This window comes from Hibiscus syriacus, unplaced genomic scaffold, assembly GCF_006381635.1.
Source record: "Hibiscus syriacus cultivar Baekdansim isolate YM2019G1 unplaced genomic scaffold, ASM638163v2 tig00110372_pilon, whole genome shotgun sequence".
NCBI lineage: Eukaryota > Viridiplantae > Streptophyta > Magnoliopsida > Malvales > Malvaceae > Hibiscus > Hibiscus syriacus.
Genome location: NW_024062709.1, coordinates 564,355 through 572,162, shown reverse-complemented (window position 1 = coordinate 572,162; position 7,808 = coordinate 564,355). Strand labels below are relative to the sequence as shown.

Below are 7,808 nucleotides of genomic sequence, written 5' to 3'. Positions count from 1 at the left end.
TTTTTTAGTTACCTTTTGTGCATGGTGAGCACACAAACGTCTAGTACTAACTGCTTATGCACTACAAAAGATATGATCAAGTAATGCATGGTATTACATTGCAGGGTATTTGCTCAATTATGGAACTTTTAGGGCCAATTTTTTATGTGCTAAGTTGCTTGAGAGATCAAACTTGCAGACACATAGATGATCACAGAAAACTTGAGGAAAATATGGACGATCTCCAAAACAAGAGTGGACCATCTAAGTACTCTCAAGAGAGATACAGAATTGAGAATAAAAGCAAAGCTCCGATGGGGGAAATTTTTAAGGGAGGAAGTAGAGAAATGGCTTCTAGATTTCAAGGAGTCAATGACGAAATGCAAGTCTTTAATGAAAGACTGCAAAATGTGTCTTGCTTTACACGAGCACGCCTAGGGAAACTTGTTTCTGAAACAATTCAGCAAGTGGAGAAAATCATTGAATGAGGTGGATTCACTGATACTCTAGTAATTGATAAACCATCCAACGCTGGAATCCCTTTTCAGCTTGGACATTTAGAAGGGGAAACCATGGTGAAGGCAGAAATTTGGAACTATTTGATGGGTGATCAGACTGGAATGATTGGAGTTTGTGCATGGGCGGATTGGAAAAACTACCATCATGAAGCACATACACAATCAGTTATTGAAGGCAAGTAAGGCACTGTTTGAAAAAGTGGTGCGAGTCACTGTTTCCAGGAAATCAACATCGCTAACTTGCAGCAGAGATTGCAAAGCTTTCAATATTGTAGCTTCTGGAGCTTGAAGAAGAACGTGTGGCAGTATTAAGGATGAATTGGGGAAGAAAAGATATGTATTGATATTAGATGATGTTTGAAAAAAGTTCTCTCAGAAGTAGGGATCCCTATACCAACATCCAGCTGTGGGAGTAAATGGTCTTAACTAGTAGATCGATTGAGGAATGCAGGTCTATGGACTGTAAGAAAGTCAAAGTGAAGCAACTTTCAAACAAGGAGTCCATGATTTATTTTTGAAGCATGTGGGACACGAGTTCTAGATGTTCCATCTTTAAAAGAAGTCTTGGGCCATATGGTAAAAGAGTGTGACAGGTTACCGCTTGCCATTGTTGTAATAGCTGGAGTATGAAGGGAATATTAGATGTTCCTGATGGAGGAATGCACTAAGAGAGTTGCATGAACATGTAAGAAGCATGAAAATGCCGATGAAGAAATATGAGCGACTAAGTTCAGTTTTGATCGTTTGAGAGATCCAAAATCCAAAATTGTTTCCTTTATTGTTCATTTTATGGTAAAAGCTGGCATTGGCTTAAAAGAATTACCAAACAACCAAGAATGGGCAGAGGATCTTGAAAGAGTTTCATTACTGTAAATTCTATGTCAGAATTTCCTCCTGACTTGTCACCTATTGTGCGAATCTTACAACCTTGTTGCTGCAAAATAATCCGTCCATTGAAAGGATCCCAGAATCGTTCTTTCTGCATATGCCTGGACTCTGCATCCTCGATCTTTCTTGAGGAAAGGATAGACGATCTTTAACAAGAGTCGTGGACCATTTAAATCTCTCAAGACAGATACATAATTGAGAATAAAAGCAGAGCTCCGATGGGGATAAATTTTAAGGAAGTAGAGAAATGGGTGTAGATATTCAATGACGAAATGCAATCCGGCTGTAACATGAGTCCTGCTTTACAGGAGCATGCCTAGGTAAACTTGTTTCCGAAACAATTCTAAAGTAAATGTCTTTGTTAGAACCGAACCTCCTGCGCCAAATTGGTTAAGGTGGAAAAATCGCAAAAGCGACAACATTAAGGCAATGAAACCATGCTGAGAGAATAGAGGAGAACAGTAAAATGAACATAAGATGCGAAGTTGTCTACCTTTGAGCTTATCATGTGCCATAGGAAACAGGAAAATCATGTTAGTAATTAGAAATGACTCAAAGTTGTTTACCTAAGGGCAGCCATGTGTTGTTCTGCAGGAAAAGATAGTTCCAACTCCCCACATGAATAAAATGCATCATGTCGGATGGAAAAGATCAATGTCAAGTTCAGAATGAAAACAAAAATGAAAATATAAAAGTGCAACGTGATATTAGCAAACTGAAACTGCTTAACCAGGCTAGGCATTACAAAAGCCTTAGCAGCTTTGAGGTGCAGCCAAGCTAAACTGCAACATGTTTTTCTAGATATCAGTGAGTACAAATAAACAGAAGTAGGCTAGTGGACAAACAAATTGAAATCCAAAAGAGAGATGCCAACCAGGTAAGGGGCAGAGCTTCAATCGGACAATAACAGAGCAGACCAAAGGATTAAGCCGCCAGTACAGAAAAAATTGACAAAATGTTGCAAAGATTTTAAAACAATAACCATACTCACAAAAACAAGCTAACAGGAACTCAATTAAAGAATACTTGTTTATCCTGGACCAATAATTTCTTTGGCCCAATTACAACTTCATTGCTTTCTTGTATTACTATGGCCCAAAATACAATTATCACGACTCGTCACGCAAATCAAAAACCCTAAACAAATCAAAAACCTAATATCTTAAGGTTGTAAATACTCATACTATATGCGTCCTTGAATATGCATATGTAAATTAATAATTATTTCAGTGTATCAAATTTAACTTAAGGATCAATGACTAATTAATGTTATCGAATATTTAAGGCACTCGTTGATCTCCTGACCGTTCTCCTGCTCGACTCGGTTTCTCCGGATCCACTCGTACGCAAGAGCCTGTGAATACTCGTATAGTTTTGTAACCTTGTTAAATATTCAGTTTACTATATTTACTCCGATTATAATCATGTTCTGATATAACCTAGGTTCTCATTCAGCAGAAGAGCGTAACGAAGTCGTGCTCATTAGATCTACCGGATTGTTTTATTTTGCAAGGTGTGTTCCTTGTGTGCCATATATCTATTTTAAATATCTGTTTGAAAAATCATGTGCACATGACTGTTTTACCTGCTTGTGACTATTTGTTTGACTTGATTCGGTATGATTTATCTGATTTAAAGTCTGATTTTTTATTTACTAAAGTTTAAGATTGATTGTTTGATTCATGTTCTCTGGACACTGTTTTTACTGATAAATAAGAGCCAAGAGTTGAGAAACAAATAATACAAGCTATAAGGAGAGCTATTACCGGCACCAGAAAAACGTAAAGCAGGCTAACCAATCTATGTGCTTAGCATCATATACCTGCATCAAATCATGAATTTTCCACTTGTTTTATTTTTTTTTTAACTAGTATTCTATCCTGTATGAAACTGTCAACATATTTTCTTAATGATGAATTGATTCCAATCAGCTGAGATATTACCGGGAAAACGTAAAGAACCAATCATTCTAAATAACTGATAACATCACTTGTTTATTTTAACTAGTATTCTATCCTGTATGAAACTGTCACATATTTTCTTAATGATGAATTGATTCCAGCAGTCTGAGATAATTGATGGAATCAACAGCATAAAGAACCATATCAGGTTCTAAAAATAACAATGATAACATCGCGTTGTCTCTGATATTAAATCATGAGTTCGACATGCAAAAAGCAGTTCCAGACAGAGGAACGAACGAGCTTCATCTGTCTTCGTTTTACTTGAGGAAAGAAAAGTTTAGAGGGAGTATCTGAAATATTTGTTTCGCATTACAGGCTATGCTTTGTTTGCCAGTTTCCGTGCTACCAGGACCCTTCTTGGCTTCCTTGAGAATGAGCTCCATAGCTTTTCATATGCCGAAATCGCCGACTCGAGCATATCAATGGCTCGACCGGTCCTTTTTGGCCACCTCAGCACATCTTCTAACTCCAAACTGTCCTTCAATTGCTGCTCAGCTCCACCCTGTTTACTCCACCGAAATTGTCAATCTTTTACCACTTTCAAGCCTTGCCATACCATTTGCTACCACCATTTCACTAATGCTTCCTGTAAGGCTTCCAAGTCCCATAATGGCCTCACCTGTTTCAGTTTCCCATATAAACCATTCCGTCTTCTGAAGCCGATATCAGATTCTTCGTTTCACTAGCATCACTAAAGATACGATCTCTCTCATGTTTTTGTGCCCATCTGGTGCACTCATGGCCTTGATTCACATGAATTTTGCTTCCAACATTTATTAATCCCTTGTATATGAATCCATCAGAGCCTGCAGCAAAGAATTCTGCCATCGTTTGATCCAATGCTATCCCCGTAATTGGACAAGGGAATGCCACTGTTCTCAACTTTGTTCCATCCAACAATCTCCAAAATTTAACAATGCAATCCAAGGAGCATGATATTATGGTAGAGTTGCACTGCGACATACTAGAGTCTATTGCCGTGACTGAGCCATCATGCGCAACAAATCTCTGCAACATCAATCCGGTAGAGCTCGTACCAAGCGATTCCTCGATGATTTGAAAGATCGGAATGTAAGAAATGGTACCTCATCGCCGCCGAGATCAAGAGTGAGGCATCTTCACTTAATTTGAGGCAAGAAACAGGCTTGTTATGTGCAGAGTATGATGTGAGTATATCCCCTGAAGGAACGGAAATAGCATAAACACAACCCGAAAGTCCACCGGCAACAAATACAAGCCATCGGGGGTGGCTGACAAGGGCGCAACGGGTTCAGGAACAAGGAGATATGCAAAGCGGATGAAGACCACCAGTTGTAGATATTAATAGAGGCTGAAGCATGTCTGGGGAAATATGAGAAGCGGCAATGAATGAGTTGCCGACGAGGGCAAGGCCACGGCGAGGTGATCTGCTGCCGGAGAAGTGACAGAGAGAGGCACCGGAGACGGCGTCGAAGGCGGTAATGGGACCTTCAGGGGAGCTGGTGAGGACAATAGGATCGAAGAAGAGATGATGACATGTTTACTAGAAATCTGGGGTGGTGGGCGTTGAAAACAAGGTGGTTCTAAATCATCAAATTGGATGCTTTAAGCAATTGTGTATGTGTTACGTGAAGGTTTGGTGGTTACTTTTTGGAAAACGCTTTGACCGTATGTATAGGTAAGTTGTAAATTAAATTGCAAATCATACAAGTAGAGGATTACATTATTTGAAATAGAAGTAAACGGATCAAAGTTAAAATATCTGAAGTACACAAGGACTAAGAAACAATTAAACATTTATTTTTCAAAGCCAGAGTAGGTTTGGGCTTTACTTTTTCAAGCCAGATAACGAAGAGGATTTTTGTTCGGCCTGCTTACGAGGGGGAATTGAACGGAAAACGAACGAAATAAAGGCAGTCTTATCCAATTTGTGCAAGTAGTGAACCAGTGGAAGAGAAAATGGCTCCTTTGTGCTTCAACCTCTGCTATCTTCTCTTCTTCTTCTTCAGAGAGACCTTCATTTGCTACGTTGAAAAGGACTATACCCAGTAACCAAAGCTCATTTCTTGGGTTCTTCCTGTATTAGCATTGTCCAAACCTTCTCTGCTCGGACAACTACGTTGTCTTTCTCTAAACGAGATTCGGGTTTGTTGCCAGGACCTCTCTCTTGTCCCTGAAAATCAACGTTGGATGTTCGAGGAATCCGAGGCTGATGGCCCTGTAATCATCTCTGTCTCTGCCTTCTTTTCTTCATTTCTTTACCTTTCCTTTTTTCTTTCTTAAAGCTCTTTCTTTCTGGGTTTGAATGGATTCCCGTGATAATGAATTATAACCATTGAACTGATGATTTTCTTGGTTCATTTGGTGAGAATTGTCTTCTTTTTTTTTCCTTCGGCTTAAATTTTGTTTCATTTTAACCTTGAACTTGGGATTGTATTGTTTTGAATTTTGAACTTTTGAATAGGATGTAGTAAAAGTGTATGTTTTTGTAAAATGTGGGTATTTTTTTTCTTTTAATAATAGTTATGTTCTGATTATTGACATGATTTCCCATTACACTGTGTCTTTTTTTTTTTTCCTTTTTCAAAATTATTAGTGAGATTGCAGTCAATTTCTGTAACATTTTTCTCAGTGTATCTGCTTCTCACTGTGTTCTTTGATGATGTTTCTTCTTTTCTCCCTTCTTGCTTAACTTAACTTGAATCATGTTTTTGTTTGCAGGACATTTGGAACAATACATGGTACCCAAAGCTAAAGACCACATTAATACTGAGAAACCATGGTATGTTGTTGATGCAACTGAAAAAATTCTGGAAGACTGGCATCAACAATTGCGTGCATATCCGTGGAAAGAATTGCCTACTTACACTCCTAGTGTCGATATGGGTGCTTTTGTGATAGTGGTATGTAGTTTTGTGCTTTTCTGTTACATGTAGGAGTTTTGTTTATGAACATTTGTTGTTTGCAATTACTGAGATGCTGGAAAGAGGTTTAGCTATATAAAGTGTTGCTTGCCTTTTACACAGTGCAAGTCTAAATACAGTTAATTGATTTGATTGAAACGGGATGTAAGTTATTTCCACTCCATGACCTCTCGTTACTTCTTCTGTTGTGAAATTTTGACCTTGCTAAATCTAATGGGTTTTATATTCTGTGTTTCGGTGATGATAAATTAAACTGGATCTGCAGCATGTAATACTCATGATTGTTACATAATTGGATTATCTTGCTCCCTAATGTGGATCCGTGTTGCAGTAGAATAGCGTGTTTTGGTTTATTTCCCGTAATTCTTCTTCCAACATATTGTGGAACCGATATTCTTGCTGAAAGGATCATGTTACGATTTGTACTAATTTTGGTAATTTGAGCCTTGGGGGGAGCTTAATGATACTGCTTGGTTTCTCACAATATGTTTGTCATTTCATGAAAAAATCCTAAAATTCTGTGCTGCACATCAACTCGATAGGTAAATGCTGAAAAAGTTGCTGTATCTGGGAAGAAAGGACCCAGAAGCTCTACCGGAGGCATTCAGGAAGACCAGGTGGAATGAAAGTGGAAACATTCAACCAGCTGCAGCAGAGAATTCCTGAAAGGATTATCGAGCATGCTGTTCGTGGTATGCTTCCTAAGGAAGGGTGAGTTCATGGTTTAAAACTGCAGACTAATATCATCTCAGTTCAATATGAATCGATATATAGATTTAAAATCAAGACCGACAAAATCTGATCCCGAACTTTCTATGTGCACGCGTTTCTAAGATAGTTTAAGTAGTTTTATGCTGTAATAGTTTACTGGGGTAGCTTCGTGAAATCTGCTTATGCACACTATGAGTTAGAATGATAAATGGAACATAGTGGTCTCTACAAATAAGAATCTGGAATGTGCAAATTCTGAAAGAAAATGAAGGGTAGGAAGTTTAATGTGCCAATCATTGGGTGAAAAAAAACAATATGGAAAACCGTTTGACATGATTAGTAGTTTAATTTGCGTATACAGTCCTCATAATTCTTAATGTAGTCCAATTTTAAGGCTTATGAAAAAATAGCGGTCTTTAATCATCAATGATTATGTCAGCTCATTCATTCAAATATGCCATGCATGATTCTTATTGATTATTGCTAAGATCTACTGTAATCTTCACCTTTTTTAGCTTGGTAGAGCATTGTTTAACCACTTGAAGGTTACAAGGGCCCAGATCATCCGCATGAGGCTCAAAAGCCTTCAGAGCTGCCTATACGGGACAAAAGGGTAGAGAAGCAGCGATAAGCAATTTTAAAAAGGAGAGAGAGAGAGAGAAAGAAAGAGCGAGCAACATCGCTTTCCATCCCTTTTCGGTTTTTTAATGTTTTTGGACCTTGGGGGTATAACTTTGATTCTTCTGCCCTTATCATGCTAGAGCATGCTGCGCTTGTTGTTTATGTTTAACGAACCTTACTTGATTTAGCTGTGAAATATATGCTAAACTTATGAGAACTTATAC

The 7,808-nt window shown here is 38.2% G+C and overlaps 2 pseudogenes; one reads left to right on the top strand and one right to left on the bottom strand.

Moving 5' to 3' along the window:
- Positions 1 to 3,606: 3,606 nt before the first annotated feature.
- On the bottom strand, positions 3,607 to 4,868 carry LOC120121364 (annotated as a pseudogene).
- Positions 4,869 to 5,237: 369 nt separating this feature from the next.
- On the top strand, positions 5,238 to 7,595 carry LOC120121363 (annotated as a pseudogene).
- Positions 7,596 to 7,808: the final 213 nt, after the last annotated feature.